This window comes from Ambystoma mexicanum, chromosome 8 (assembly GCF_040938575.1).
Source record: "Ambystoma mexicanum isolate Mex_15411 chromosome 8, UKY_AmexF1_1, whole genome shotgun sequence".
In the NCBI taxonomy this organism is placed as follows: Eukaryota; Metazoa; Chordata; class Amphibia; order Caudata; family Ambystomatidae; genus Ambystoma; species Ambystoma mexicanum.
Window position 1 is genome coordinate 80,567,322 of NC_090929.1, and position 26,734 is coordinate 80,594,055.

General features: G+C 52.9%; 1 protein-coding gene and 2 non-coding genes across 3 annotated transcripts in view; 2 read left to right on the forward strand and 1 right to left on the reverse strand.

Annotated features, from left to right (window-relative positions):
* The window catches only part of CCDC180 (coiled-coil domain containing 180), a 728,974-nt gene extending 727,358 nt beyond the window's left edge, over positions 1-1,616 (reverse strand). Inside the window, exon 1 of the mRNA XM_069609330.1 lies at positions 1,465-1,616. The gene's annotated coding sequence lies outside the window, so the exon portion shown is untranslated. The remainder of the gene's footprint in view (positions 1-1,464) is intronic.
* Positions 1,617-14,401: 12,785 nt separating this feature from the next.
* Positions 14,402-14,548, forward strand: LOC138474876 (5.8S ribosomal RNA). Its single transcript, XR_011269105.1, has one exon. It is a non-coding gene; the product is annotated as a 5.8S ribosomal RNA (ribosomal RNA).
* A 4,122-nt stretch (positions 14,549-18,670) lies between these two features.
* LOC138474858 (5.8S ribosomal RNA) lies at positions 18,671-18,817 on the forward strand. The gene has a single exon (XR_011269088.1). It is a non-coding gene; the product is annotated as a 5.8S ribosomal RNA (ribosomal RNA).
* The last annotated feature ends 7,917 nt before the right edge of the window (positions 18,818-26,734 follow it).

The window sequence follows — 26,734 nt, forward strand, 5'->3', positions numbered from 1 at the left end:
AAAACGCCAAACAGTTTGCAATTAGTTTTGTACGGTAACGCATGAAAAAGTCCAATAGATGCAAGTCACCAGCAGTGCGTAGGAGAATTTCGCCAACACATTTTCATGTTGCGTTTGCCCACAATATACATTTTCACATTGGCTGCACCCATATATTTCCATGCTAGCTGCAGCAATATATGCCAGTATTCCCATTTAAGCACACATATTCATGTTTGCTTTACGCATAATGCCAGTAATGATACTATAAGAAATCATGTCCACACTTATTCTGACAAAATATGGCAGTATCCCCACGTAAGAACATACTCCAGTTGGCTTTACCATTAAAAATGCCCTTCCAGAGTCTACAAATATGCCCAAACTGGCTGCATTAAAATGCCATTCTAGCTATATAATAAAACGGATCATGCTTGATTTATCAACCATACCCAATACAAAATATCAAGCGACAGTAAGAAATGGCTAGACTAGCTGCACCAAAATGCCAGTCTAGCTATACAATGCCACTTATCATGCTTGCTTTATCAAATTTCCTAATAACTGCTGTCAGCATAATAGAAGCATTTATTTGGATTAAGCAGGTTGACAAGCATATAATAGCTTTAGAAATATATCTTGTGATAAAACACAAAAGGGACACAAAAATCACACAGGGTATTTGTGTAGTAGTCTGACCAAAAAAACAAAACATTTTAAAGAAAATTAGTGAATGTAAGTTTAAGAGCATGTTTCAATTTGGAAACGTCTTTTCTTTCCTAGACAGGTGCAAGATGCACATTTGGAAGACAATAGTCTGCCCAGCATGTAGGTAGCATGCTTGTAACTGTGGTATTCATGGCCCATTGATTCCCGTGGTGTCCCTTTCAAGCCAGAAGAAATAACTAATGCCAAGCAAAAGGGACCTGCAAACGCGGGAATGACGGCTGCGCTTAGGAGCACCTTTGTGGCTCCTGGACAAAGTGGTTTGTCAAAAAGTGGGGGTGGGGCAATTCAGCCAATTGCATACATGCCAACATTTCGACACACCTGGGAGGGAGATTTCTACAGAGAAAACGGGAGACAACAATTTCCCCATAGGAATGTATTGGGGAAATAAATATTTAGGGTTGGCATGTATGCAATTGGATGGAGGGGGGTCAACTGCCCCCGCCCTGTTCCCCCCTCTAGGGACGCCTGTGATTAGATGGCAGGTCATAGTGCCCAAGACTGTCTAAATAAGGTTTCACTTAACCTCATTCGAAAGGAGACTTACAGCTGTATGAGGAGGGACGTACAGCACCCTCTCTAAACGTGGGCAGGGCTCTCTATCAACAATGCAACCAACACTTACTATAGGAACTTCTAGGCACCGGCATTGAAAAGTGATAATTCCTCCCACACCTGCACTCGACCCTGCCCAAGACCAGGAGAAGTGGCAAGAAGCCCTCTGAACCCAAAACAGCGCTTCTTGGATCACCCTACCTGCTCTGCTGCCCGGGATCCCCTCTCTCACAGCCACAGGGCAGCCAGCAGCCCGTCCCCTTGGCAACCAGACGCAATGACAGACACAAAAAACGGACTACAGCCTGGAGCCCCATGACAGCGTCTAGTTCCCATCCGAGAAAGGGGCCATAGCAACGGCCCGCCCACTCTTCTACACGTGACTTCCTGGAGCAATGAAGCGCTTCCGGAGCAAGTTCTGTGAGCAGGACTCGGGAAGCGGGAACGCTCTGGTTGCCGGTGCACGTGCCATCGGACTCTGTGTGCCTTTGACTCGAGCTGGGTGGGACTGAGGGAACTCTGCGTGTCTTTGGCTTGCAGTGGTTGGGATGGGCATTTTCTTCAGATACGTTTGTCTTCGGGATACCGTGAACGTTCCTGCAAGACACCAGATTGAGACACGGGAGCGAAAAATTACATTTACTTTAAAAATCATGTTCAGCTATTCAGCTAGGATGGTGGTGTTTAACTGATCAAAGGGAGCTAATAGAGTAATTTTATGTTTCATGAGGGTGTGTTTAGGGTGGGTGGTTTTAGAAAAAGTCGGCTGGGGCTATCTGCGTGTGTTTCGGAAGAGGCACATGGGCATCTTGGTGTGGGTCTACAAGGGGGAAGGGGCATCTTGCTATGTGGAGGGAGGCTGGGGCGTTATGGTATTGGTCTAGAGGGAGGGATGGGGAATGTTGGTGGGGTCTGAATGGTTGCATAGGGGCACATTGGTGTGGGTCTGGAGGGATGGGGCACATTGGTGTAGGTCTGGAGGGATAGGAACATAGTGCTGTGGGTCTGGAGGGAGGGTTGGGGTACATTGGTGTGAGTCTGGGGACAGGGATGGGGCACATTGGTGTAGGTCTGGGGACAGGGATGGGGCACATGGGTGTGGATCTGGAGGGAGAGATGGGGCGCAGTGGGTCTGAAGGGTGGCATGGGTAATCTCGGTGTGGGTTGGGAGGGTGTGATGGGGCATCTTAGTGTGACTTCGAGGGGAGGGGATGGGGCACATTGGTGTGGGTTTGATGGAAGGGTTGCGGTACATTGGTGTGGGTCCGGGGACAGGGAGGGAGGGGATGGGGCACATTGGTGTGGATTTGATGGGAGGATGGTGGGATCTTGATGGGGTCTGCAATGGATGGGGGCACATTGGTGTTGGTCTGGAACAGGTATAGGGCATCTGTTGTTCTGGAGGGGTGGGATGGGGACACCTGTGTGCATCTCGAGGGTGGGATGTGGACATCTGTGTGCATCTGGAGGGTGGGATAGGGACATCTTGGTGTGGCTCTGGAGGGAGTGGATGGAGGCACATTGGTATGGGTTTGATGGGAGGGATGTGGCACATTGGTGGGGTTTTATGTGAGGGATAGGGCACATTGGTGTGGGTCTGCAGGGAGGTATGGGACATCCTGCTTTGGGTTGAATGGGGACCACGGTCTGGGACTGGAGGGAGGGGATGGGGGCACATTGGTGTGGGTTTGATGGGAGGAACGGGCAAATTGGTCTCGGGAGGGATGAGGGTACATTGGTGTGTGTCTGTTGAGGGATGGGGCCATATTGGTGTGGGTCTCGAGGGAGGGATGGTGGCATCTTGGGGTCTGCAAGGGATGGGGGCACATTGGTGTCCATCTGAAATAGGTATAGGTCCTGTGTTGGTCTGGAGGGTGGCATGGGTCATCTGAGGGAGGGATGGGGCACATTGGTGTGGGCCTCGAGGGAGGGATGGTGGCATCTTGGGGTCTGCAATGGATGGGGCACATTGGTGTGGCTCTGGAGGGAGGGGATGGGGCACATTGGTGTGGATTTGATGGGAGGGATGGGGGACATTGGTCTGTGTCTGAGGGAGGGATGGGGCACATTGTGGGTCTGGGGGAGGGATGGTTCGTCTAGGTGTGGGTCTGAAGTGCGTGATGGGTGCATCTTGCTGTGTGGATGGTGGGATCTTGATGAGGTCTGCAATGGATGGGGGCACATTGGTGTTGGTCTGGAACAGGTATAGGGCATCTGTTCTGGAGGGTGGGATGGGGACACCTGTGTGCATCTCGAGGGTGGGATATGGACATCTGTGTGCATCTGGAGGGTGGGATAGTGACATCTTGGTGTGGCTCTGGAGGGAGTGGATGGAGGCACATTGGTGTGGGTTTGATGGGAGGAACGGGCAAATTGGTCTCGGGAGGGATGAGGGTACATTGGTGTGTGTCTGTTGAGGGATGGGGCCATAGTGGTGTGGGTCTCGAGGGAGGGATGGTGGCATCTCGGGGTCTGCAAGGGATGGGGGCACATTGGTGTCCATCTGAAATAGGTATGGGTCCTCTGTTGGTCTGGAGGGTGGCATGGGTCATCTGAGGGAGGGATGGGGCACATTGGTGTGGGCCTTGAGGGAGGGATGGTGGCATCTTGGGGTCTGCAATGGATGGGCACATTGGTGTCCGTCTAAAACAAGTATGGGGCATCTATTGGTCTGGAGGGTGGCATGGGTCATCTGAGGGTGGGATGGGGCATATTGGTGTGGGTCTAGAGGGAGGGGATGGGAGTACATTGGTGTGGGTTTGATGGGAGGGATGGGGACATTGGTCTGTGTCGGGGAGGGATGGTTCATTTAGGTGTGGGTCTGGATGGGGGACATCTTGCTGTGTGGATGGAGAGATCTTGGTGGGGTCTGCAATGGATGGGGGCACATTGGTGTCAGTCTGGAACAGGTATGGAGCATGTGTTGGTCTGTAGGGTGAGATGCAGCATCTTGGCGTGGCTCTGAAGGGAGTGGATGGAGGCACATTGGTGTGGGTCTGCAGGGAGGCATGAGGCATTCTGGTTGGGGTTGGATGGGGACATCAGTAAGGGTCTGGATGGAGGGTATGGGGGGCATTAGTCTGTGTCTGGGGGAGGGATGGGTGCACATTGTGGGTCTAGGAGGAGGGATGGTTCATCTAGGTGTGGGTCTGCATGGCAGGATGGGGGCATCTTGCTGTGCATGGAGGGATGGTGGCATCTTGGTGTGGTCTGCAATGGATGGGGCACATTGGTGTCGGTCTCAACAGGTATGGGGCATCTGTTGGTCTGGAGGGTGGTACGGGGCATCCAGGTGTGGTTGGGATGGGGACATCAGTGCATCTGTAGGGTGGGAATGGGGGCACATTGGTGTGTGTTTGATGGGAGGGACGGGGCATATTGGTGTGGGTCTGGGGGAGCTATGGGGGCATGGTGTGGATCTGGAAGGATGGATTGTCTAGGTGTAGGTCTGGAGGGCAGGATGGGGGCGTTTTGCTGTGTGGAGGGACTGATGGTGGCATCCCGGGGGGTGTCTGCAATGGACAAGGGCACATTAGTGTCAGTTTGAAACAGGTATGGGGCATCTGTTCTAGGGGTTGGCATGGGTCATCTAGGTGTTGGTTGGGATGGTGGGATGTGGCATCTTAGTGTGGGTGGGATGGGGACATCTGCATTTGGAGAGTGGGATGAGGCATCTTTGTGGGTCTGTACGGAGGGATGGTGGCATCTTGGTGTGGGTCTGGGGGGGATGGGGCACATTGGTCTGGAGGAAGGGATGGGGCACATCTGTCTGGATCTGAAGGGTGGGATAGGGCATCTTGGTGTGTAGAGATGGATATCTTGGTTTGAGTCTGGAGGGCAGGATGGGGGGGCTTATTCCTGTGTGGATGGGGCATCATGATATGGGCCTCGAGGGGGGATTGGTGGCATTTTGGTGGAGTCTGGCATGGATGGTTGGTGACATCTTGGTGGGCTCTGGAATGGTGGGATGGGACATCTTGGAGTGGGTCTAGAGCCATGGTGGCATCTTGGTTTTGGTCTGAGAGGGAGGAATGGGGCATATTGGTGTGGGTCTGAGAGGAAGGGATGGGGCACATTGGTGTGGGTCTGGAGGGAGGGATGGGGACTCATTGGTCGGTGGAGGGATAGGGACATCTTGCTGTGTGGAGGGTGGATGGGGCATCATGGTATGGGTCTTGAGGAAGGGATTGGGCATCTTGGAGTCTGGATCGGAGGGGGCATCGTTGATCTGAAATGGAGGGACAGGGCATATGATGGGGCATGTCAGGGAATGATGGAGCATGTGGGTCTGAGTGAGGGCTGGAGCACTCTGGTGGGAAGGAAGGGGGCATCTGGGTGTGAATGGAGGGATGGGGTATGTATGTCTGGAGAGAAGGATGTTGGTTTATGGGAGGGGTGGGAGCATGTGTGTGTCGAAGGGATGGGTGTCATGACCACAGGTTAGTTTATTTTCCCATACTTGTCCTAAGAGTTGCAGGTTTATAGGGAATTTATTTGCCCTAGCTAGTTATTGATTCTAACTCCCCATATTAATGGTTAGTTGAGTTTCTTTAATGGCCGCTAGGTGGCGCCTCTGGGTCAGTTAGTTAGCGGGTCTAGTTGTTTTCATGTGCCAGCTATTTAAGCCCCGCCCCTCAGGAGGCTCGCGCTTCGCGTCGTTTGTCTGAGTTCAGACTGAACGCTCGCCGCGTACCTCCGTTACCTGTCACCGCTCAATAGACCTTGTCCACAGTTTATTCCATTCATTCCTTGAGTAACTTTAATTAGTTATCAGCTCCCTTCCTGTGTTTTTCCAGTTGCTGCCGTTCCTGGCTCAGTCCTGTCATAGCGGTCTCCTCATCTCTCAGTTCGTAGCAGTTTTCTCTCACGCAAGTACACCTATTAAGTGCAAATGCAATTGCTCCGTTTGTGTTGCCTTATCTGATACATTGAAATTGTGTATAAATGTTATTTGGATTCCTCACGCATTTTCAGGATATTACGTTGTTTGTAGCGGGTTCGCGCCCTTTCCTGTGGAGTTTGTCTTGGAAGCTGATTTTCTAGTCAGTTTTTTTTTTTTTTTTTAAAAAAGTTTATTGATTTTTCAACACAAACAACAATACAAACCAAACCGTAGTGCAATTAACAATATTACAATAAAGCATTTAATCATTAGTGCGCACTACCTCCCTGATCCCTCCCCCCTCGCGAGCCAGTTTCCATGTCACATTCCGTATCTGCCGCACATGAGCGGGCCTCGTTGTCATCCGACCCTCCCGAAGCCATCCCTGTCCCAAATATGCAAGATATCAAAGTCCTCCATGCCATCAAAGAGGCCAGTTCCTCCTCCCAAGACATACAACTCGCCTCCTGCCACACTGCTGTCTCGGCCTCCGCCCATTTCTGTAGGTCATTCCACCACACCTCAACCCGTGGCTTGCTACATTTTTTCCAGCCCATGGCTATTCTCCGTTTGGCCAGCACATACGCCAAGTCTTTCAGTTTACACACATGTTTCTGCTTCCTAGGTCTGGAAAACCCACCCAGCAGGCATGCCCAGGCGGTGTCTATGGCAAGCGTGACCCCTTTCTCTCCTAGCTTGCGCGCCACCTCCCTCCAGAACCCCTCGATCACTGGGCATGCCCAGAACATATGCGTCATGTCCGCATTTTCTTCGTCGCATTTAGGGCACGCCTGTCTGCCCGCATTCCGGAATTTGGATATCCGCAGTGGGGTCATATACGCTCTGTGCGTGACATATAGCTGTACCTGCTGCAGTCTGGCATTTCGAGATACTTTCCTGTGGTATCTTAGAGCCCGTTCCCACATCCCATCTCCCATCTGGGTCCCCACCTCGCACTCCCATTCCGATCGTAGGCCTGTCAATTCCTTCCCAACCTTCAACATCACCATCTCATACAACTGATTTTCTAGTCAGTTAATTTTGGTCACACTAAGGTTCATATTACGCTCAGTAATAAGGTGTTTTCCATTACCGTCCCGTAGTGTAGTGAGGTAGTTTTTTCTGTAATTCTACACTTGCATCACACCTCAGCTTATGGCCCCTTTAGGTCCAAGTAGCATAGGGTTTCTGTCATTTGTTTAGTGCCATTTTAGTCCCTTTCAAAAGAAACTATTATCCAGTATCCCATTCTTCAGGACTTGCGCCCCTGTATAGAACAGGATGGAGAGCTCAACAAATTAAATACCAAGGTGAGATATTTGCTGGCCCCCATATTACCAGTTTTGACTTTCTGTTTTACGAGAGAAAACTAAGGAAGGGAAAATTGTTATTTTCTCCACAGAAATTCAGTGTCTAGTTCCCAGGAAGGTAGAAGTCAGTTGGAGTTCCAGAAGGTTCCCGCAGAGTTTTCAGGTGAGCGTTACAGAACGCGAAGCCCCTTTGAAAAAATACTCTGCCTGGACATTATGGAAACTCCAGAAGTAGACCAGTTGGCTCAGTTATTGGGAGAACTAAGGGCTGAGGTCCATGCAGCCCGCTCAGAAACCAGTGCTCTCCGGAGAGAATTAATTGTTAACCGGGATCGCACTGAGGAGTTAGCTCGTCAGATGTTGCAAGCCCAAGCGGGTCAAACTCCCTTGCCTTCTGCCAGTGCTTCTGCCCCCGTTTCAGTCACGCCTCCCTCACCGGTTCAGGTAATTGTTCCCGGCAATATCCCATTAGCTCCTCCTGAACGCTTTCTAGGAGATCCTAAGAAGTTTGCGGTTTTTCTCAACCAATGCCAGCTTCATTTCCTCTGCCGCCCCGGGGTATTTCCTTCTGATCAGGCCAAGGTAGCGTTTATATTATCCTATTTGGGTGGTTATGCAGCTGATTGGTCAATCCCGTTAGTAAATAGGGATGACCCGATTTTGAGAAATCTTGCAGATTTTCAGAAGGAGATGGAGAAATTGTTTGCACGTCATGCTCAGGGTCAGGCTCTGGATAATGAGTTGCTTTCACTTCGCCAAGGCAACCAGGAATTGTTGGCATATGTAGCAACTTTTAACAGATTGGTGGCAGAAACAAATTGGCCCACAGAAAAAAGAACCACCTTATTTCAGAGAGGATTACGTAATGAATTGAAGGACGTCCTGGCTCAGGTGGTGAATCCTCCAGAAGGAATTGCAGAATTCATTGATCTAACGGTACAACTTGACCAAAGATTGCAAGACAGAAGAATGGATCGCTCTCGTTCAGAAAACAGAACTTATTTTGTGCGCCCCAAGGAAAATCAGTTGAGAACCAGTTCAGAGAGTTCCGTTGAACCCATGCAGTTGGGAGCCGTCAGAGGACCGATATCACAAGCTGAAAGAGACAAGAGACGCCAACAACAGTTGTGTCTTTACTGTGGTAAAGCTGGTCATTTTCTCAAGGAGTGTCCTATTAAACCTTCCAGGAAGCCTATTGGAGGTGTTAACCCAGACAAGAAGGACTCGGATTCGGAAAACTCCAGTGCCCGACAAGTGTAGAGGTCAACTTGTCGAGCATGGAAAAAGGTTTGGTGACCTCACATTTTGTTTTTCCCATTACCTTATCCAGTACGAAACAGCCCACCAGAATGCAGACTTTGCAAGCCTACATCGATTGTGGAGCAGTTGGGAATTATATGGATATCGACTTGGCAACTAGGACGGGTTTTCCGCGTGTGAACAAGCACGAAGCTGAAAATGTATCAGCAGTCGATGGTACGCCTTTGGCTTCAGGTCCTGTTACTCAATGCACGGAGAACCTTATTATGTGTTGTCAGGGAAGGCATGAAGAGAGAATCACGTTCGACCTTATTAGCGCTCCTCAACTCCAAATTATACTTGGCTTACCCTGGTTGGAGAAACATAACCCAAGGATTGATTGGCGAACTCGGTCTTTGACCTTTGCTGCTGAGTGTAGAGAATCTTGCTGTAAAACAAACACCCAGGGTGATTCCCGTTTAATGGAGAAGGTCTCTGTATCAACGTTAGGATTCATCGGCTTACTACCTCCCGAGTATGCAGAATTTCGAGACGTCTTTGAAGAGAAATTGGCCGAGGAGCTTCCTCCACATCGGCCCTATGATTGTCAGATTGATCTTCTTCCTGGAAGTGAAATTCCATGTAGTCGGATTTATTCACTAACGGAGAAAGAAGATGCTCACCTAAAGAAATACTTAGACCAATACTTAGCCAACGGTTTCATCCGACCCTCTAAGTCTCCTGCTGCTTCGCCTCTTTTTTTTGTTGCCAAGAAAGAAGGCGATCTCAGAACTTGCATTGATTACCGAGCACTCAACCAGATTACTGTCAAGAATCGATATCCTATTCCCCTCATTTCAAATTTGTTGGACCAAATTAAAGGAGCTCAGATATTCACCAAGCTGGATCTTAGAGGAGCGTATCACCTGATCCGAGTGAAGGAAGGCGACGAGTGGAAGACTGCTTTTCGCACAAAGTATGGCCTCTTCGAATACCAAGTCATGCCATTCGGGTTATGCAACGCTCCAGCAGCATTTCAGTGCTTTATGAATGACGTTTTGAAAGATTTGCTTGATGTCTGCGCAGTAGTATATATTGACGATATCTTGATCTTTTCAGCAACCCCCTCGGAGCATGTGAATCACGTTTCAGCAGTTTTGAAAAAATTGCGAGAGCACTCCCTTTTTGTGAAGATGGAAAAGTGTTCATTTCATGTTCCTGAAGTAGAGTTTCTAGGGTTTGTGCTGTCCTCTCAAGGAGTGAAGATGGATGTTCGGAAGGTAGAGGCAATTCTTTCATGGCCAGTTCCAACTTCGGTGAAAGGAGTCCAAAGTTTTTTAGGCTTTGCAAATTTCTATAGAAGATTTGTGGAAAATTTCTCGCAGTTGGTTCATCCAATCACGTCTTTGCTTAAAAAGAACCAGAAGTTTGCCTGGACCCCAGAGGCCACCATTGCTTTTCAGACTCTCAAGTCCAAGTTTACTGAGGCTCCTATTTTGAGACATCCACGTCCTGACTTACCTTTTATTGTAGAGACAGATGCCTCGAGTGCTGCCATGGGGGCTGTTTTGTCGCAACGAGATCCACAGACTCAAGTTTTGCATCAGTGGCGTTTTGGTCGAAAAAATTTTCAGCTGCAGAACGAAATTATACCATTACAGACAGGGAACTGTTGGCAATCAAGTGCGCCTTAAAGGAATGGAGACATTATTTGCTAGGTGCCCAACACACAGTCACCATCCTTACTGACCACCGAAACTTGCAGTATCTCCGCTCAGTCAAGGCCCAATCGGCTAGACAACTGCGATGGGCTTTATTCTTCGCAGAGTACAACTTTGTCATCACCTTTCGGCCAGGAGTTCGAAATGGGAAGGCCGACGCCTTGTCCCGGATTGGCAATGAAGATGAGACCTTTGTTCCCCAAGTTCCAAACAACATCCTTGCTGGAGACAGTGTTTTAGGATTGCTAAAAACTTCTGACCCTTTTTATGAAGAACTGCTGAAGGAAGTCAAGAGGAATGTGGTTCCTGAAGAGCTGCTTACCTGGACTAATCGAGGCGATCAATTCACCCTGCAGGAGGATATCCTGCATTATCAAAATCGCTTGTACCTACCTACTGAAGAATTGAGAAGACAAGTGATTGCTAACTACCATAGCTCCTTGATTGAGGGACATCCAGGGGTCACCAAGTCTTTGGAAAAAATCAAGAGACACTACTGGTGGCCTACATGGCGCAAAGATGTCATTCAATTTATTCAAACCTGTGGAACCTGTGCACAAAATAAGAATACTAAGAAAAGACCGGCCGGTCTTCTTCAACCTTTGGATGTACCACCGAGTCCTTGGCATACCGTGTCAATGGATTTTATTACCGATTTTCCTCCATGTAGGGGTTTTGACACCATTCTAGTGGTGGTTGACTTATTCTCCAAGATGGCACATTTTATCGCAGTCCAAGGACTTCCGACAGCTTCTGGATTGGCCAAGATATTTCTGGAGAATATTGTTAAGACGCATGGTTTTCCCTCCATTGTAATCTCAGACCGAGGTAGTCAATTTGTTTCTAAATTTTGGAGGCAATGTTGTGCTCTGGCCAAGATTGATGTTCGACTATCCACCAGCCATCATCCCCAAACCGATGGTCAGACGGAGCGCACCAACCAGACCTTAGAACAGTATTTACGATGCATGCTTCACCAAACAGAAGACTCTTGGTTGGATATATTGTGGGTGGCGGAATATGCTTACAACAATTCAACTCATTCCTCTACTGGGCTTACTCCATTCTATACATTACATGGCAGACATCCTCGAACTTCAGCCTTTGACCCTCCAGAACCTTTAGAGATGCCTGCTGTGAAAACTCTCCATGAATTCATCTCTACGGCCCACACTAGGGCTCAAGCTAGCTTGTCCGCAGCCAAAGAAAGTCAGAAGAAGTTTGCTGACCGCCATCGAAGTGCAGCTCCTAGGTTTCAAGTCGGAGACTCTGTGTGGCTATCCTCCAGAAATTTGATGTTGAAAGGTTCAAAGAAATTTCTTCCTCGATTATTGGGTCCGTTCTCCATAGAAGCCATCATCAACCCAGTGGCAATGAAATTGACCCTTCCTCGGAAGATGCGACTTCATTCAGTTTTTCATGTGTCTTTACTGAAACCAGTAACGCCAGATACTCGTTTAGAACCAGCTCCTGCTCCCGTTGAGTTTGAAGACAATCAATCTGAATATGAAGTGAAGGATATTTTAGACTCCAAGATGGTCAGGCACAAGGTTTTTTATCTGATTGACTGGAAGGGTTACGGTCCCTTAGATAGATCCTGGGAACCTAAAGAAAACATACATGCCACTAGATTGTTAAAAAGGTTTCATCAGAATCACCCCAATAAGCCGGGAGGAGAGTCCTTGAGGAGGGGTACTGTCATGACCACAGGTTAGTTTATTTTCCCATACTTGTCCTAAGAGTTGCAGGTTTATAGGGAATTTATTTGCCCTAGCTAGTTATTGATTCTAACTCCCCATATTAATGGTTAGTTGAGTTTCTTTAATGGCCGCTAGGTGGCGCCTCTGGGTCAGTTAGTTAGCGGGTCTAGTTGTTTTCATGTGCCAGCTATTTAAGCCCCGCCCCTCAGGAGGCTCGCGCTTCGCGTCGTTTGTCTGAGTTCAGACTGAACGCTCGCCGCGTACCTCCGTTCCCTGTCACCGCTCAATAGACCTTGTCCACAGTTTATTCCATTCATTCCTTGAGTAACTTTAATTAGTTATCAGCTCCCTTCCTGTGTTTTTCCAGTTGCTGCCGTTCCCGGCTCAGTCCTGTCATAGCGGTCTCCTCATCTCTCAGTTCGTAGCAGTTTTCTCTCACGCAAGTACACCTATTAAGTGCAAATGCAATTGCTCCGTTTGTGTTGCCTTATCTGATACATTGAAATTGTGTATAAATGTTATTTGGATTCCTCACGCATTTTCAAGATATTACGTTGTTTGTAGCGGGTTCGCGCCCTTTCCTGTGGAGTTTGTCTTGGAAGCTGATTTTCTAGTCAGTTAATTTTGGTCACACTAAGGTTCATATTACGCTCAGTAATAAGGTGTTTTCCATTACCGTCCCGTAGTGTAGTGAGGTAGTTTTTTCTGTAATTCTACACTTGCATCACACCTCAGCTTATGGCCCCTTTAGGTCCAAGTAGCATAGGGTTTCTGTCATTTGTTTAGTGCCATTTTAGTCCCTTTCAAAAGAAACTATTATCCAGTATCCCATTCTTCAGGACTTGCGCCCCTGTATAGAACAGGATGGAGAGCTCAACAAATTAAATACCAAGGTGAGATATTTGCTGGCCCCCATATTACCAGTTTTGACTTTCTGTTTTACGAGAGAAAACTAAGGAAGGGAAAATTGTTATTTTCTCCACAGAAATTCAGTGTCTAGTTCCCAGGAAGGTAGAAGTCAGTTGGAGTTCCAGAAGGTTCCCGCAGAGTTTTCAGGTGAGCGTTACAATGGGGTAATCAGTGTGGGTATAGAGAGGGCGGATGGCGCCATCTGAGTGCGAGTCTGGAGGTAAAGGTGAAGCTTGTGGTTCTCGAGAGAGGGGTGGAACATCTTGGTGTAGGTAAGGAGGGACGGATGTTGATGTCTTTGTGTGGGTTCGGAGGGAGGGCTGGTGGCATGTGGGGCGGGAGGGAGGTGGCATTTGAATCTGGAACGTGTGTTTGGAAGGAGAAATGGGGCATTTGAGTGTGAACTGGGTGTAAGGCTGGGGTATCTGCTTGTGAATGGGGGAATGAAGGATCATTAACAGCGGACAGCCGGAGAGAGAGCCGCAAGTCTGACCTCGGTTGCATCTCAGAATCGCTCACACTGGGGCACCACTCGCAGAGCGGTCCGGGGCGCGTGGGCAAGCAGGGATTCCCTTCCACCACAAGCGGGTCCGCGACCCAGCAGATGACAGGGACGCCTGGCAGGGCTGGGTTTACCTGCTGGGGCTGCCTCAAACCATGTACCAGAGAGGGAGCCCCCCGCGCGGCTCCCTCCTCACCGAGCCGCTGCTGCACGGGCCTGGGGCGCACACTCTCTGCCCCGGTGGGCATTGGTGGGCGCACCCCGGTCAGCAGGGAAGCCCCGAGTGGGGGGCAGCCGGGAGTCGAGGGAAACCTGACTGTTCTCAAGGGGCGCCTCCCCAGGCAGACAGGGGCACAGCACACCAGGCGTGAGCCCCGAGCCATGGCGCAGCAGGCTTACTCAACGGGGGGGGTGTCGAGGTTCCAGCCGCCCACATCTGTGGGCGAGCGATGGTGAGGCCTGCTGGTGCCTTCCCTCTTGCCCAGGTACCTGGAGCTTGGCCCTGTGCGGCCGGGCTGGGGTTTAAAGACTCTAGCAGTCCCACCCGACCCCCTGCCTGTACTATCTCTGGCCCGCCTCGCTGTCTGCTCCTCCCCCAAACGAGGAGCGGAGGGGGTCGGGGAAGGATGAGTGGATCGGGCCGGTGGCGGAGCTGTCTGCCTCTATCCCCCTGGGAAGCAACGTGCCACTGCAGGCGGCAGGCCGGCTTCCCATGCTGAGTGCCTGGATTTTTTATTTATTTTATGTTTTGAAACAACAATGGTCTCGGCCGAGCTAGATGGGCTGGGCTGTCTCGCCACAGGCGGCACTGCTCCCCCCCAATCCCCCTCAGCCTTCCTGCACGGGCAGGGTCAGGCCGACGTCTGGCACAACAAAAAAGTTGGCGGTGGATCACTGGGCTCCTGCGTCGATGAAGAACACAGCTAGCTGCGAGAATGTGAATTCCAAGACACATTGATCGACACTTCGAACGCACAATGCGGCCCCGGGTTCCTCCCGAGGCTACGCCTGTATGAGGGTCACTTGTACATCAATCGCCCCGGGGGTTCCCTCCTAGGGGCATGGCTGGGGCTGTCGCAGGGACCCCGTTCCCTTAGTCCCCCTAAGGTCAGGGTCCTCTGTTGGTCTGGAGGGTGGCATGGGTCATCTGAGGGAGGGATGGGGCACATTGGTGTGGGCCTCGAGGGAGGGATGGTGGCATCTTGGGGTCTGCAATGGATGGGGCACATTGGTGTCCGTCTGAAACAAGTATGGGGCATCTGTTGGTCTGGAGGGTGGCATGGGTCATCTGAGGGTGGGATGGGGCATATTGGTGTGGGTCTAGAGGGAGGGGATGGGAGTACATTGGTGTGGGTTTGATGGGAGGGATGGGGACATTGGTGTGGGTCTGGGGACAGGGATGGTGCACATGGGTGTGGGTCGGGGTGGCATTGGTCATCTAGGTGTGGGATCTTGGTGTGGCTCTGGAGGGAGGGGATGGGGCACATTGGTGTGGATTTGATGGGAGGGATGGGGGACATTGGTCTCTGTCTGAGGGAGGGATGGGGCACATTGTGGGTCTGGGGGGAGGGATGGTTCATCTAGGTGTGGGTCTGGAGGGCGGGATGGGTGCATCTTGCTGTGTGGATGGTGGGATCTTGATGGGGTCTGCAATGGATGGGGGCACATTGGTGTTGGTCTGGAACAGGTATAGGGCATCTTTTGTTCTGGAGGGTGGGATGGGGACACCTGTGTGCATCTCGAGGGTGGGATGTGGACATCTGTGTGCATCTGGAGGGTGGGATAGGGACATCTTGGTGTGGCTCATGAGGGAGTGGATGGAGGCACATTGGTGTGGGTTTGATGGGAGGAACGGGCAAATTGGTCTCGGGAGGGATGAGGGTACATTGGTGTGTGTCTGTTGAGGGATGAGGCCATATTGGTGTGGGTCTCGAGGGAGGGATGGTGGCATCTTGGGGTCTGCAAGGGATGGGGGCACATTGGTGTCCATCTGAAATAGGTATGGGTCCTCTGTTGGTCTGGAGGGTGGCATGGGTCATCTGAGGGAGGGATGGGGCACATTGGTGTGGGCCTCGAGGGAGGGATGGTGGCATCTTGGGGTCTGCAATGGATGGGGCACATTGGTGTCCGTCTAAAACAAGTATGGGGCATCTGTTGGTCTGGAGGGTGGCATGGGTCATCTGAGGGTGGGATGGGGCATATTGGTGTGGGTCTAGAGGGAGGGGATGGGAGTACATTGGTGTGGGCTTGATGGGAGGGATGGGGACATTGGTCTGTGTCGGGGAGGGATGGTTCATCTAGCTGTGGGTCTGGATGGGGGACATCTTGCTGTGTGGATGGAGAGATCTTGGTGGGGTCTGCAATGGATGGGGGCACATTGGTGTCAGTCTGGAACAGGTATGGAGCATGTGTTGGTCTGTAGGGTGAGATGCAGCATCTTGGCGTGGCTCTGAAGGGAGTGGATGGAGGCACATTGGTGTGGGTCTGCAGGGAGGCATGAGGCATTCTGGTTGGGGTTGGATGGGACATCAGTAGGGGTCTGGAGGGAGGGTATGGGGGGCATTGGTCTGTGTCTGGGGGAGGGATGGGTGCACATTGTGGGTCTAGGAGGAGGGATGGTTCATCTAGGTGTGGGTCTGCATGGCAGGATGGGGGCATCTTGCTGTGCATGGAGGGATGGTGGCATCTTGGTGTGGTCTGCAATGGATGGGGCACATTGGTGTCGGTCTGAACAGGTATGGGGCATCTGTTGGTCTGGAGGGTGGTATGGGGCATCCAGGTGTGGTTGGGATGGGGACATCAGTGCATCTGTAGGGTGGGAATGGGGGCACATTGGTGTGTGTTTGATGGGAGGGACGGGGCATATTGGTGTGGGTCTGGGGGAGCTATGGGGGCATGGTGTGGATCTGGAAGGATGGATTGTCTAGGTGTAGGTCTGGAGGGCAGGATGGGGGCGTTCTGCTGTGTGGAGGGACTGATGGTGGCATCTTGGGGGGGGGTGTCTGCAATGGACAAGGGCACATTAGTGTCAGTTTCAAACAGGTATTGGGCATCTGTTCTAGGGGTTGGCATGGGTCATCTAGGTGTTGGTTGGGATGGTGGGATGTGGCATCTTAGTGTGGGTGGGATGGGGACATCTGTGCATTTGGAGAGTGGGATGAGGCATCTTTGTGGGTCTGTACGGAGGGATGGTGGCATCTTGGTGTGGGTCTGGGAGGGATGGGGCACATTGGTCTGGAGGAAGGGATGGGGCACATCTGTCTGGATCTGAAGGGTGGGATAGGGCATCTTGGTGTGTAGAGATGGATATCTTGGTTTGAGTCTGGAGGGCAGGATGGGGGGGCTTATTCCTGTGTGGATGGGGCATCATGATATGGGTCTCGAGGGGGGATTAGTGACATTTTGGTGGAGTCTGGCATGGATGGTTGGTGGCATCTTGGTGGGCTCTGGAATGGTGGGATGGGACATCTTGGAGTGGGTCTAGAGCCATGGTGGCATCTTGGTTTTGGTCTGAGAGGGAGGAATGGGGCATATTGGTGTGGGTCTGAGAGGAAGGGATGGGGCACATTTTTGTGGGGGTTTGGAGGGAGGGATGGGGGCTCATTGATCGGGGGAGGGATAGGAGCATCTTGCTGTGTGGAGGGTGGATGGGGCATCATGGTATGGGTCTTGAGGAAGGGATTGGGCATCTTGGAGTCTGGATCGGAGGGGGCATCGTTGATCTGAAATGGAGGGACAGGGCACATGATGGGGCATGTCAGGGAATGATGGAGCATGTGGGTCTGAGTGAGGGCTGGATCACTTTGGTGGGAAGGAAGGGGGCATCTGGGTGTGAATGGAGGGATGGGGTATGTATGTCTGGAAAGAAGGATTTTGGTTTATGGGAGGGGTGGGAGCATGTGTGTGTCGAAGGGATGGGGTAATCAGTGTGGGTATAGAGAGGGCGGATGGCGCCATCTGAGTGCGAGTCTGGAGGTAAAGGAGAAGCGTGTGGTTCTCGAGAGAGGGGTGGAACATCTTGGTGTAGGTAAGGAGGGACGGATGTTGGTGTCTGTGTGGGTTCGGAGGGAGGGCTGGTGGCATGTGAGGCGGGAGGGAGGTGGCATTTGAATCTGGAACGTGTGTTTGGAAGGAGAAATGGGGCATTTGAGTGTGAATTGGGTGTAAGGCTTGGGTATCTGCTTGTGAATGGGGGAATGAAGGATCATTAACAGCGGACAGCCGGAGGGAGAGCCGCAAGTCTGACCTCGGTTGCATCTCAGATGCGCACACACTGGGGCACCACTCGCAGAGCGGTCCGGGGCGCGTGGGCAAGCAGGGATTCCCTTCCACCACAAGGGGGTTCGCGACCCAGCAGATGACAGGGACGCCTGGCAGGGCTGGGTTTACCTGCTGGGGCTGCCTCAAACCATGCACCAGAGAGGGAGCCCCGTGCGGCTCCCTCCTCACCGAGCCGCTGCTGCACAGGCCTGGGGCGCACACTCTCTGCCCCGGTGGGCATTGGTGGGCGCACCCCGGTCAGCAGGGAAGCCCCGAGTGGGGGGCAGCCGGGGGCCGAGGGAAACCTGGCTGTTCTCGAGGGGCGCCTCCCCAGGCAGACAGGGGCACAGCACACCAGGCGTGAGCCCCGAGCCATGGCGCAGCAGGCTTACTCAACGGGGGGGTGTCGAGGTTCCAGCCGCCCACATCTGTGGGCGAGCGATGGTGAGGCCTGCTGGTGCAGCGGGTGACCTTCCCTCTTGCCCAGGTACCTGGAGCTTGGCCCTGTGCGGCCGGGCTGGGGTTTAAAGACTCTAGCAGTCCCACCCGACCCCCTGCCTGTACTATCTCTGGCCCGCCTCGCTGTCTGCTCCTCCCCCATACGAGGAGCGGAGGGGGTCGGGGAAGGATGAGTGGATCGGGCCGGTGGCGGAGCTGTCTGCCTCTATCCCCCTGGGAAGCAACGTGCCACTGCAGGCGGCAGGCCGGCTTCCCATGCTGAGCACCTGGATTTTTTATTTATTTTATGTTTTGAAACAACAATGGTCTCGGCCGAGCTAGATGGGCTGGGCTGTCTCGCCACAGGCGGCACTGGCCCCCCCACCCCCCAATCCCCCTCAGCCTCTCCTGCACGGGCAGGGTCAGGCCGACCTCTGGCACAACAAAAAAGTTGGCGGTGGATCACTGGGCTCCTGCGTCGATGAAGAACGCAGCTAGCTGCGAGAATGTGAATTGCAGGACACATTGACCGACACTTCGAACGCACAATGCGGCCCCGGGTTCCTCCCGGGGCTACGCCTGTATGAGGGTCACTTGTACATCAATCGCCCCGGGGGTTCCCTCCCAGGGGCATGGCTGGGGCTGTCGCAGGGACCCCGTTCCCTTAGTCCTCCTAAGGTCAGACGCCGATCAGCACTGTCGCAGTATCCCTGGACCTGGCACGCAGGCTCAATGCAAGCGCATCCCGGCCTCCCCAGTTTCCCTGCTTCATGTGGGTTCCAGGAGGGCCAGGTGGCCGGTGCGCCCTGGATGTGGTGGTGGTGGTGGCAGCGGGCCTTAAAAATGCTTGGCGCACCTTCACCCTACATCGGGGCACCTGGCCGTGCTGTGTGTGGCTGTCTGTGGTGTCCCACAGATGCCGGTGCGGGATGGCCATGGAGCGTGGGCCTCGTGACCATGTGGGCTTCGGCCGCAGATCGGGACAGGGCACACTCGGCTGCGCCAGAGGCACAGGGCTGGGTCAAACCCCCCCCCATATGGGCCCAAGGCCAGCTGCCCCAAACTTTGTGCTCCCCCCGACTACGGCCTCAGATCAGATGTGGCGACCCACGCAATTAAGCATATTACTAAGCGTAGGAAAAGAAACTAACCAGGATTCCCTCTGTAACGGTCAGTGAAAAGCGAAGAGCCCAGCGCCGAATCCCCGTTCAGCGGCAGGTGTGGGAAATATGGCTTACAGAAGACCTACACCCCAGCATCGCTCAGGGAGCTCAAGTCCTTCTCTGACGGTGTTGGGCCGGTAGCAGCCTCTGGCACGCTAGGATCAAGTCTTCTTGGAGTCAGGTTGCTTGGGAACGCAGAACAAAGCATGTGGTAAACTCCATCTAAGGCTAAATTGGGGTGCGAGACTGATGGCCAACAAGTACCGTAAGGGAAAGTTGAAAAGAACTTTGAACAGAGAGTTAAAGAGGGCGTGAAACCATTGAGAGGTAAATTGGTGGGGTCCGTGCAGTCCACCTCCAGGATTCAACACGGCAGGCAGGTTGGTCGCCTGTAACGGTGGATGCCCTCGTGGGACTGCGGCCCAGGCACATTTCCTCTGTGGCAGTGCACCACGACAGGCTGGGGAGGCTCCAAGGGGCAGGTGGCACTCTGCTCCGGCAGAGAGTGTTACAGCCCCCTGACAGCAGTTTTACTGTGTCCGCGTGGTCGAGAGAGATTGACTGCTGCCGTGCCCTTCTCTGGCAACCGTCCTGGCCCCTCTTGGGGGCGGCGACGGGGCTCCCGATGCGACTGTGGTGGTGTGCAATCAGTGCGCCATGGCCACGTCGTGCCGCCAGGCTGGGAGGCCCACAAACGGTGCTAGGGGTCTGAGGTGATGTCGGTTACCCACCCGACCTGTCTTTAAATACGGGCCAAGGAGTCTAACAAGTGCGCGAGTCGGAGGGCTGAATGAAACCCTGTGGTGCAATGAAGGCAGTGGGATTCCGTCGCGGTGGGCGCACCGCCGACCCATCTCGCCAGCTCTGTCAGGGAGATGGAGCATGAGCGTGTGTGATAGGACCTGAAAGATGGTGAACTAGGCCTGGTGGAGGTCCAAAGCGGTCCTGATGTGCAAAATCTGTTGTTCGAACCTCCGAAGTTTCCCTCAGTATAGCTGGCTCACGGAAACCCCAGTTTTATCTGGTAAAGCGAATGTAAGAAGCCCGGCTTGCTGGCATGGAGCTCAGTGGGCCACTTGAATGCAGCACTGACGCTGTGGCATGAACCGAACGCTGGGTTAAGGCGCCCGATGCCGATGCTCATCGGACCCCAGAAAAGGTGTTGGTTGATATAGACAGCAGGACGGTGGCCATGGAAGTCGGAATCCGCTAGAGTGTGTAACAACTCAGCTGCTGAATCAACTATCTCTGAACATGGATGGCGCTGGCGTGTCTGGCTCCTACCCGGCTGGCGCTGAGAGCTGTGGAGGCTAAGCTGCGACAAGTAGGAGGGCGGCTGCGGTGCACACAGAAGCACAGGGCGAGTGCCTGGGTGGAGCCGCTGCAGGTGCAGATCTTGGCGGTAGTTTTAAATATTAAAACAAGAACTTTCAAGGCCGAATTGGAGAAGGGTTTGTGAACAGCAGTTGAACATGGGTCAGTCAGTCCTAAGAAATGGTTGAGTGCTGTACGGAAGGGACGGGCGATGGACTCCTTTTCCCTCAGTCAATTGGAAGGGAGTCGGATTCAGATCTGTGAACACGGAGTGGCGGAGACGGGCGCCCTCACGGCATCCAGTGCGATAACGCAAACAATCCCAGAGAAGCCTTCGGGATCCCCATGGAGAGTTATTTTTTCTTTGTGAAGGGCTGGGCACCCTGGGATGGGTTTGCCCCGGGAGAGGGGCCCGAGCCTTGGAAAGCGTTGAAGTTCCGGCAGAGTCTGGTGATTTCTCGCTGGTCCTTGAAAATCCGGGGAGATGGTATAAATCTCGCACCAGGCCGTACCCATATCCGCAGCAGTTCTCCAAGGTGAAAAGCCTCTGGCATGTTGGAACAATGTAGGTAAGGGAAGTTGGCAAGTCGTATCTGTAACTTCGGGAAGGACTGGGTCGGTCGGGCTGGGGTACGAAGTAGGGCTGGTCGTGCGCTGCGGCTGGACAAGGTGTCTCCTCCCCGTGGGTGGCGCCGACTCTGGATGTGAGCCAGGCCCTTCCTGTGGATTGCCGCAGTGTTATACGAAGCGTTATGAGATCGCTGGTTACCTTTTCTTCCCGGAGATCGTGGAGTTGAGGTTGCCAGTCTGTCAAAGTATCAATGCCGACGAAATAGCAACGCGAGGAATCGACCCAACACCCTCTTGACAGTGAACGACAGGATGGCACTGAATCAACTCCCAACGCCACGGGTGGCACTTCTCTGTATTAACGTTACATCGGGACAGTGTTTCCACTGACAGAGAAGGCTGAATGAAGTCCTCCGCAACACCAGTAGATCGATGGGCTGTTCTTCAGAACTTCCAGGATGGCAGATAAGGCACAGGTACCAGCAGGGCACAAGACTGGTAAAAGGGTGGGAAGGACAGGCCAACAAAAGGAAAGGACAGACAGGGGAACCCTTCCCAGAACAAGAATCCTAACAGGAAATTAAACTAGGCAGTGAACCCAGGCTGAACCCTCCCTGTACCCAGAACCAGGAGATAGGCATGCAAAGACAAGGCAGGACAGGGGACCAGGGACAGGAACCACCAAGGGCAGGTAAGGAGTAGTTGAGGCCAAGCAAGGCAGAGAAACAGGCAGGACTGAAGGCACAGCTAAGCAGGACTCGAGCAGCGCATACACGGAACAACCGCGTTGAGACGCGTTGTTTGCGTGTATGCAGGGCTTTTTTATAGCCCGACACCAAAGCGAGGCCTGGGACGCATGTCCCTGTTACTGCGCATGCGCAAAACGTCGGATGCTGACGATCCGCGCATGTGCAGAACAGGCAAGATGGCTGCGCCCATGGAGCCGACCCGGATCGCGGGGCGTCGAGGGGAAGGACGCCAACGTGGATAGAGTCTCCAAGAAGGAAACCGCCGCAGCCGAGGACCCGGGCCCCCAAAACAGGTAAGTGGAGTGCGCGTGTGGTGTGACACCCAGCTACGGTTATCACCTCTTGCCATTCCCCTCCCGGGGTTCGGGGCCAGCGTTCTGCCTCGGCCGACGCCTTGCAGCTAACTTAGAACTGGTGCGGGAATCCTGTTAATATTAATTGTTGAATTAAAACAAAGCATTGTGTAAGGCCTATGGTGGGTGTTGACACGATTTCTGCCCAGTGCTCTGAATGGCAAATTGAAGAAATGCAATGAAGTGCGGGTAAACGGCGAGAGTAACTATGACTCTCTTAAGGTAGCCAAATGCATCATCATCTAATTAGTGACTTGCATGAATGGATGAACGAGATTCCTACTGTCCCTACCTACTATCTAGTGAAACCACAACCAAGGGAACGGGCTTGGCAGAACCAGCGGGCACAGAAGACCTTGTTGAGATTCACTATAGACATGAGAGGTGTAGGATAAGTAGGAGGCCCTCGGGCCGCCGGTGAAATACCACTACTTATTGTTTTTTCACTTACCCGGTGAGGGAGCCCTGTGGGACTCTCGCTTACCACTACTTATTGTTTTTTCACTTACCCGGTGAGGGAGCCCTGTGGGACTCTCGCTTCTGGCTCTAAGCGCCCGCCCGGCGCCACCCGCTCAGGGGACAGTGGTAGCTAGGGAGTTTGACTGGGGCAGTACACATGGCAAACCATAACCCAGGTGTCCTAAGGCGAGCTCAGGGAGGACAGAAATCTCCCACGGAGCAGAAGGGCAAAAGCTTGCTTCAACTCGATTTTTATTATGAATACAGACAGTGAAAGCGGGGCCTCGGGATCCTACTGACATTTTGGGTTTCAGCAGGAGGTGTCAGAGGGATAACTGGCTTGTGGTGGCCAAGCATTCATAGCAACATCGCTTTTTGATCCTTCAATGTCGGCTCTTCCTACCATTGGGAAGCAGAATTTACCAAGCGTTGGCTTGTTCACCCACTAATAGGGGACATGAGCTGGGTCTGTTTAATTCGTGAGACAGGTTAGTTTTACCCTACTGATGATGTGTTGTTGCAATAGTAATCCTGCTCAGAACGAGAGGAACCGCAGATTCAGACAATTGGTGTATGTGCTTGGCTGAGGAGACAATGGGGCGAAGCTACCATCTATGGGATTATGACTGAATGCCCCGAAGTCAGAATCCCCCCCAACCGTAACGGTACTGCAGCGCTGTGGAGCCTCGGTTGGCCTAGGATAGCGAACCTCTGGGCTAGTGCGTAGAGCTTGCGTGTGAACAGAAGGGGGCCACTTCTTTCACCCGTAGTGCACTGTGTGTTCATGGGGAAGCTGGTGGTAAATAATTTGTAGACTACTTGATTCTGGGTCAGGGTTTCCTAAGTAGCAGAGCAGCTACCTTGCTGCAATCTATTGAAAGTCTTCCTCTGAGCCAAACCTTTGTCACAAGGTGCCGTGGTGGTGCAGCAAGGGCTTCCTCCCACTGTGCTGTGGGGCGGCCAGGAAAATCCCACCCACTCTGGGTGCACACCCATCGGTGTGTGCGGGCTGCTTTCCTCCCTTCCAGTCAGCCTGGCAGACCGAATGGCCCCGGCCCAGCCGGTGGCAAACAGAGTAGCTTGACCCAGCCCTTGAGAGGCAGGTGGGGAAGAGGCATTGCAGCGTAAGCCCCAGCACGCAGAGCCAGTAGTGCCTTAAGCCCCAGCCCATGGACGCTGGCATCAGGGCGGGCATGGCCTGACGGCTGCCGGGCCATCTGGTTGGGGGCCCGACCGGCCATCTGGTCGAGGGGACGAGAAAGTTGGAGCAGGTGGCCCCAGTGGCGGCTGGCCCGGCTGACTCCTACATTTGTCTCCGGTCGGGTTCTGTAACATGGGGGCTTAATAGTCTGTGTGGAAGTGACTCACTGCAGGGCAGCTCAGCTCTGTGGCGCAGGCAGTAGAAACCTGCTCGGCACCTGGACTGATGCAGGGAAGAGAGTCTGGGCCTTAGTTTGCTGGTGGCGGCTTAGTGCACGGAGGCTGTGCCTTAAGTCCCGGCCCCCGGCAATGCTGTTTCAGAGTGCAAAACATTCACCGAACGCACAGATGGATGTCGGAAATGAAAATTCCGGACCCTGTTTCTAGCTAAAGTTTCAACGGAGCTAAGTCAAGTGCAAGTAACGGAATTAGCGACCCTGCGGGGTCCCCGTACCTCTGCACGGGTAGAGGCTGGTAACGCGGCCCAGCCAGAGCTCCGGGGCACCTTCCCCCGCCCCCTGGGTAATCACACGTGTGTGACCAAGTCCGAAACGCAATGCTGGTTTCAAAGGATGCCCAGAGCGGGCCCCTTTTCTCTGTGGGACTAGAACTGCTAAGAGTGGCCGGCCCTGAGTTCCATGGCATTCATGGGTTAGTCCCGGTGGCAAGTGTCACCCGTGTGTGACCAAGTCCCCAAGCCCAGCAGCGGTCCCGAGGAACCCCAGCGCGGTACCTGTGCCTCCCTGAAGGGAAAAGTTCCCCTGCCTTGTGGGCAAGTGTCCTGTAAAAGGATTTCAGAAAGTTGGCACCCCTACTCGCAGAGAGCCATCTGGTTGTGCAATGCTTTCCAATGGGCTTGGACGGGAAGGGCCTTTGGCCCCCACTGGCAAGTGACTGGCAGATGCCCATGGCAGGAGGTGGCAGAACCCTGCCCCGGCCGTCCTGGTGCTCAAGACGGGGGAGCCCTTTAGACCTTTTACCTCAAGGCAGGGATGGGGACCCTTCTGGGGCTCCCCGGGACCACCGCTGGGCTTGGGGATAGACGACCCACATGCCAGGCAGGTGTCCAGGGGCAGCACCCCCAGCTGCTCTGGCCGGGCCGACTTGGAGATTTCCCTTCCACCTTAGAGCTTTTCCCTCTGGACTGGGACCCCGCCCGGGCTCTCCAGGACTGCTACTGGGCTCTGGGACCGATGACCAAAGCGGGAGACAGGCGCCCAAGGCCGGGCCCCCCAGAGCTCTAGAGGGTGCCCCTTTAGAGCTTTTCCCTTCCGGGGACTGAGGGGGACCCCAATGGGGCTCCCCGCAGCTGCAGCGAGGCTTGGGGACGGTAGACACATGTGGGAGATGGGCTCCCACCGCCCCACAAACAAAGTATTTACCTAACTGAAAGGAGTTGGGACTTTTATCCGTCCAGCACGGGACAGAGCCCTCCAAAACGGGACCGTCCTCATCATACGGGACAGTTGGCCACTGTATCTGCGAGCACTGCCATCTGGTAGTTAGCGAAGGAGTTAATAAAAGGACCAGATGGCCGGGCTGCTCTGGAAGTCAAGATGGGCGTCAATTAGACACTTATTTTCTAGTTCAGTCTATAAGGATCATGGACGCTTTTGCCAAAACGTCCCCCTCTTGTCATTCTTGGTACACAGATTACAAGAAAGTTTAGTCCCCTTCCTCCAGATTACTATAGACAGGGTGTGAGGGACCTGTCTCCGCTCCACTTGGTTCTTGCTGTCCAACACGGGCACCATGGCGAAAATACCCAGCCACCTGGGGGCTGTGCCCCATGCAATGCCCCAGCAGAGACTGACCTGCACAGTGCACTCTATCTTGAAGGACTATGTCTGCTGATTGGTCCTCTGGTCACGCATGCTTTTAATATTTTTTCACAGGTCTGATCCTAGCTTCTCTCAAACACGCATTGGTTGTTCCACTTTTGAAAAAGCCTTCTTTAGACCCTCTTGTCCTGGCTAATTTTCGTCTCATTTTGCTTCTTCAATTTCTTATGAAGCTTTTTGAAGCCTTTCTTGAGTAATCTTTCTTCTTCCACGCTTCCCAATACGGTTTTCGTCCAGGATGTGGCAAAGTGGGGGGTGGTGGTCTCCAACGTTGACAATGTGGCTCAGCTCGACGACTCGGGTGGCGTCGGTGATTTATTGTTACTTGACTTATCTGCTGCCTTTGATACCATTCACCATGCCGTCTTGCTCGTCTGGGCTGGCCTTTCTGGTGCCGTTCTTTCCTGGTTTTCTTTGTTTTTCTCTGACTGAACAGTCAATTTCCCTCCCCCCTTTTCACTCTGTGCCCACTGCCTTGGCATGTGGAGTCCCTCAGGGTTCCTCCATCTTCCAGGTTTTGTTTAACATGTACATGCAACCTCTTACCAAGCTTATCTGCTCTCGCAGCTTCCAATGTTATTCTTAACAGATGACACAGGTTCTGGTCCATTTAAATCTCTCTCTTGTCGTGACAGCGACCAGATTTAGGGCTTGCCTCGAAGCTGTGGGTGCATGGATGTGAAATAGCTGGCTGAAGTTGAATGGGGAAAATGAGGCATTGGTGGACCCTCCTTCTTCTACTGCTTTTTGCAACCCCTCTTTTTGGCCATCTTTAGGGGTAAATATATCAGCTTTTCTGTCTGCGGAATCTCAGGTAAGTCCAGTATGTCAAAGGGGCTATCTTCAACTGAAAACCCTTAT